The sequence below is a fragment of the Eurypyga helias genome, unplaced genomic scaffold, assembly GCF_000690775.1.
Source record: "Eurypyga helias isolate BGI_N326 unplaced genomic scaffold, ASM69077v1 scaffold41445, whole genome shotgun sequence".
NCBI classification, from domain to species: domain Eukaryota; kingdom Metazoa; phylum Chordata; class Aves; order Eurypygiformes; family Eurypygidae; genus Eurypyga; species Eurypyga helias.
This window is the reverse complement of record NW_010250364.1, coordinates 28,038-34,559: the sequence shown is the minus strand read 5'-3', so window position 1 is coordinate 34,559 and position 6,522 is coordinate 28,038.

The following is a 6,522-nucleotide window of genomic DNA, read 5'->3' as shown; positions in this document are numbered from 1 at the left end:
TATCTTAATGACCCTGTGATTCTTTTCTGAGGCTTATGGCCATCTTATTCCCGTTACAGTCATTAATCCTACCCATATCTCTTCTTCCCAAGGACATATCCTAATTCATAGGGGACAGGCTGCTTGGGCAAACTTTCTTTACTGTTATTGTTGGTTTCTGGAACTTGATCTGGGTCACGTGTGCATGGTGCCAGGTGAGCTTCAGAGCTCCAGAGCTTCAGCAGCTCTGAAGCAAATTTCTGCAAAATTCTGCATAAACACCACTGGGGACTGTTCCTGCCTGTACAACTGGACCAGCAATACTATTAGATTTTTAGCATGGTGTCTGGCATATATTTGGTTCATGCCAAACAGCATTCTTCTCCACCCACCCAAAACCATCTCAGACATAAATTCATAAATTGGCAGGAGTTACCTATTACTCTTACCAGTGGTGTCCTTTTGGAGTCTCGTCGAGTTGACAATAGGAGTATCAGCTGTTCCTTGACCCAAGTGCCCTCAAGTGGCCCTTGGTGCATTTTAATTCACCCGTGTGGTCACAGCCTTAGTGTCCAGGGAACTTTCAGGCCAAAGGGTCAGATTCAGCATGGGCTGGCAGTTGTGCAGCTTGATGTATATCGTGGGGAGGAGAATGAGTCTCAGTTTTTGATTTGAGTAAATAAATCCCACCTGACTTCTGCTTTAGGCATATGTTGCCCCCCATGCACCTAATCCCTAGCCATTAGGAAGGTGCAGCCAGGTTCACATAGCGCTGAAGTCAGTGGACGCTTTTGCTATTTTTGTTGTTGTTGTTTTTGGTTTTCTGGTTTGGAGCTTGTCCAGTTTACTGATGAGGTAAATAGTTTGAGTTACCGTGCATTTAGGCAGCTTTATCAAGGTTGTCATTAAGACTTTCCTTCTTAATCACTTACATTTGTGATGTGGCTTGCCTTCTATGAAATCTTCAGTCATTCCAGTAATTTCTCCTTTATTCTCTAATTATTTTAAGTGTAAATTAGTTTGATTTACAGCCTGCTGACTGTGTCATTATTTGAGATGTGTATGTACTAGCATATTTACTGTGTCAAACTGATGGTGGCTAATACAATTATATGCTTTTTTCACTGATATCTGATCTGCTAATTAACTGGAAAATATTTTGATTGGGGTGACTGCTTACCCAAATTATTTAATTGTCCCACACAAGGCTGTCAGCAAAAAAATATGGAAATGAGCCTAGGAAGTTCTGTGAGATTTCACACTAACAGCTCTTCAGGTTAGGGCTGGAATCAGACAAATGGAGAAACAGCATAAGCAATGTGGAGCTTGCACAGGAAATTATCTTGCATTTTAATTTCAGTACAGAATAATAGTAAGAGCACTTAGGCTTTGTCTAACCCTTTTCCTCCTTGATTTTCTTACTTCTTTATAAAGCAAGGCGCTCTTACCCCATACTAAAAGTGTGCATATGTGTAGGAGATGAAGGTAAAGAGAACCGAGCATGATATAGGCAAATTGGAAAGCCTTAACTCTCAAGTCTGTGTTTGGTTAAACCGAACTGGACTTCCTTCTGATCTTGGGCAGCCTTTTATCTGAAACTGACTGGCAGTCACTGGTGAAGTGAGCATGATGGAAAGCTGCATGTAATTTTACCAGCTGAGAGTTTTACTTTGACTGTGCAGAATACACTGGATATTCTTTCTTCAAAAAGCACAGAGGTCTTGTAAGAAACTTTGTTAAGCTTTTAAGGAAGACGTCTAAGTCTGCTTGCTTTTTGGTTTGGTTTTTTTTTTCCCCTTTTTTTTTTTAAACTAAAAGTGATGGAATCACTGTATAGTCAAAAGTTCTAATTGAAGGAAATGTCTGGATTAATAGACAAATCCTTGCTTTACTGAATAACTGCAATATTTGCCTAGCGTTAGACTTCCTACCAGCAACGAAACGGTTAACTAGTTAAAGTGGTGGTATAGGAGTGATCTATAGGTATCTTAGTGGTCATTGTTATAAATGAGAAGGTCTACACCACAGGAGCAAGGTGTATGCTGCTCTAAAATGGAGAGCTGGCAATGTGCTTGTGCTTATCTTTGTAAAAGTACTTTGTTATATAGGGATAATTTCCTGAATCAAAGGGCCACATCAAAGATGAGGGAAGCTGCAAAAGTGCAATTTTACTCTTGTGAATAGTTCCATTAAATTCCTTCATACTGCTACTTGTGTGGTTTAGGTCTTTATTCGGAAGTCTTGGAAATTTCATTTTGCATTGCAATTGTGAGAAAGCTGAAGAAATTCAAGGCAAAATCCCAAATTAATGAGTGTACGAATCATTTACACATACAGATTTGTTCAATGCAGAGCAACAATAAGGAGCCATAGAATGCCTTTTATCTAAAGATGGAGTCTGATTATTATGTTTTTAATGGCAGCAGCGCTAGGTAACTTTCAGAGGTTTGCAACATAAGCCGTGGTGAAAAGAAGTACATCACTCATGGTGATCTCATGTTACCCAGCTGCTGATGCTCCCAAGTTGTACATGCAAATGAAACCACCAGTAAGTGGAACTTGTGTGCCTAAAGACCTTTTAAGGCCTGAAGTATATATATATATATATATATGTCATAAACATACTACAGATGCTCATTACTAGACCAAGCAATTACCCCACAGCACCAATAACGGCTTTGTCAGGTCCCATAAGCAACTAGATTTAGGCCTGATCCTTATTTGTCTGAGAAACCTGCAGTGAAAATCAAAATTAGTAAATGAGGGGGGGCTTTTTTCCTTCTCAGCCTTGACAGACACACATCTTCTCAGGCTGATCTCAGAATTGCTCTTTTTCAGAGAAGGTATGAGGCACAGTCTTGACTTCTTACTGCCACTGAATGTCACACAGCAGCATTGGCAAGAGAAGGGGTGTCCTCACTCCTTACTACAAAGCCAGACATTAAATGTTCTAGGTACAAACGGACCATGGATGAGATGATAAGGAGCTGTCTTGCCTCAGCACAAGGTACGTCAGTATATTGGGAGCAGTCTCGTCTGCGATGGCTTGATATACACTTCATAAGGCTGCTTTGCGTTCCCACATGCTGGGGAAAAGAGAGTCCTCTTCTAAAGTCTGAGACAGGGATCTCGGGTCCCACACAGCTGAGGGGAGAGAAAAGACCGTGGCTGAGAGATGCTAAGACCCAAACCAAGGAGCTTTTAGCCACCAGTGGAAGGGAATACCCCACTTAGACTTTGTTTTCCCCTCTGCTCTGCCAAACTTCTCCAAGTAAATCATATTTTCTCTCTCAAATAATTTCTGAAAGCAATACAAATTGTCTACTTGGTCATGTTGCTTTCCTATTTTTAATTGTATTTTATTGAATAAAAAATGCTTCCGTCTGCAGCGAAACAAAACAAAGTTTCCAGTTATTATATGCTTTTGGTTTCTGTCTCCTCTATAAGCACCTTATTTTCCCCAGTCATTTTCAAGATTTCAGGCTAGGATCACCACAGCCACTTATATCACATTATTTTCCTACCATGAAGTTGTTTATGTGCATTGTTTACCCAACAGACATTTCTCTTTCACTTGGTATATTCATTACTAAATAATTCTGTGAGAAGATACAGGCCACTGATTTTTTGCAATTTGCATCCCCATACTCTAAGCTATGTTGAAAGCAAAGCTTTTTGGTCTTCTTGCTTTGGAAGTACATTAATATTTCTATGACCTTTACTAGATGGCAGATGAGAAGCATTAGGAATAAAATAACAAACAAACCAAAGGAAACCAATTTTTTAAAATGTGTATGTCTGAAAGGAGCAAGAGGGAAAAGAATCTAGTCTAAAAAAAATGTGAACTTTAGCTGGAGTTATGATTTTTTTTTTGTAGTAGCCTATTTTTCCATGTCAGAATGTTTCTCTATGATCAACACATTCAACATAATGCAGAAAAAGTATTTGAAGGGGCTTAGTACCTATCTATACAAAAATATAGAGAGATATTATTTAGAGATATTTACGAAGGAATAGAACAGCTTAAGACATGGTTATTTACTGTGTACATCGAAGTGATCCTATGAAAAGCACGGTCACTATGCTAACAACTACTTTACACAAAATGACTTCAAATCACTGAAATTTCAGAGCCTGCTGCTTCTAAAGAGAAATTCTGCGAAACAAGCTGCAAAAGCAGTGACTTTTGGTGTGGTGTAAATGCTCTGCCTCAGAAGACTCTACTTTCAGAAGCCTTTAGAAGACTGTAGAAGGAAAACCAACTAAATTCTACCCAGGAAACCATTTCTCTCATGACAGCATTGTTTTTCAGTGGTTTTACTACACACCGGAAGCCAACACTGTTCCTGTTCATCTAGGTGTCGATGCCATAACTCATAGGAACAGATCCAAAAATTATTTCAGTGACTTGAAATTTGACTGCTTTATGGACACCCTGTATAGATTAACAGCATCTATGATTCAGCAAGGCGTTTAACAGGTGGCAAGCAGAGTTTGTCCCATGCACTAAAGTATTTGCTCACTCCTTTCCAACGAGTGGCAAAACTGAGATTCTTTAATAGCCACCCTCTTTCATGTACTTTATATTACATACTTTACATCATATGCCCCAGTATCAAGTGAAATAGTGTTCTAGGGGTTTTTTTCTTTCTCTTTAGGACAGTGTGGAAGAGTCAGAAAATTTCAAAATAGCAACAGCCGGTTCACCATACCATGAATCACATGAATCTAGAAGCGTTGAGGTTATATCAAGCGGTGCTATTTATAGGATTGACATGATGGCAAGAGTCCCCTTCGGTCTTTACCATCAAGAGCAATGCTACTGCAGCCAGTAGGAACAGAATGCAGCCTTGTACTGAATGTGTCACATACCTATTTTTTAATTGTTACTTGTGCAAGTTCTGTGTCAATACATGAAAATTTTCCCTCCATGAGGTTTCAAGGAAATAATAATAATACCTTATTATTTTAGAATTAAAATATAGATCTGTTAAAATCATAAGAGCTTCTTCATGGGAAAACCAGTTTGAAAACATGCGTTCTGTTGTTTCCTTTGGATTGCTTTAAGTGAAATGAGGGACTTCATAATTTGGATACAAGCATTTCCCTTCCATTTGCCCTTTAAGCCCAAGAGGTTCTTGCTCTTTAAGTTTTCAGAGAAACTGAAAGTAACTAGAAACTGATTTGAAAAATATTTTTCCTCCCCACTGCTGATTTTTTAATAAATTTCCTGGGCATGACCTAGCAGTATGGAGAAGTGCAAATCATCCTTACACATTTTTTACAATTTTGATTTGTCTAGAGGATTCCTAACACACAGCTCTCACTCATTAGATGCAGACATTCTGGCTCTTAACCAGTCTGTAAAGGCAGAGAAAACTATGCTGAGTTTTCATCCAGCTGAGAACCTGCCCCATTTTAAATATAGCTCACATCTCCTTAGATTATTGGGCTTTAATTATGCCATGTGTAAAATGTTTTTATACATAAAGCATCCAATCTGAACTTACTCAAGCGGTAGCACCTGTCTTTGCAGTCAGTGTTCTCAGCCCACTGCTGGTTTAAAATATAATCGGTTTTCATCTCCTAGTTTGAATGGAATTTAAGTTTCTTTTCAAGATACAGCCTGTGACGCTGCGTTGCACTGCACAGTGACAGTTCCTAAATACTTACCCAAAGTCTTACCACTCTCTCCGCACTACCGAGCTGGGGCTCTGAACGATTTGACTGGAATCCTTCTCAAGCATATAAAGACATAGCCTTTGCAACCAGTAACAAATTTTAAAATATTTTTATATGGTGCATAATAATTCACTGGAATGTAATAAGCCGAAATTTGCAAAAGAGGCTATGTTTTCATCTAAAATATTCACTGACTTATACACTCGTGCAGCTCTACAATGGACAAGTACAGAGGGCAAAGGCAGGTTGAATCCCTCCTGTATCTGTGCATAGACTTTAATTTCACACAGGTACACATAAGTTCTAATTTAATACATACAGAGAAACTGATTAGATGAGAGCATCTCTTCAAAAGAATCAGGTGTCAGTGTTTTGTGCATGCTGAAACTACAGCAAGCTAAAAGTGATACAATTTCCATGTTAGGTCAGACATTTCAAGAACTGGAATATTTCTGCTCCACTTTGGGATAAACAATCTTCTACAGTCTGACTAGGAGCAATGGCAGACCTTCGTCTCAGTGCTTGTCTTGCTTAGCTGTCATCTCACATTTCCTAGGGGCTTGTATATCCTGGATGCCTGAGATTTGCACAGCAGGGTCAGGGATTTGGATGCCCTGTTCCCATGACTGTTGCTGAGGATCTAACCCCTCTGCTGAGGGCTATCAGTTCTTTCTGAGGATTTGCTGTCTTCCGGCTCCATGGTTTAAATTCAGTATTTCCAATGGGTCTTCAGCCTGCTCTTGAAAGGGTCTTCCGCCACTGGTGCCCGTTATAATCCGTCACAGAAAGCCCATAAGTGGATGTGGGAAAGCTGTTTCTTATAAACACGTTGCACCCACATGTACCTCAAAAGCCTACTGG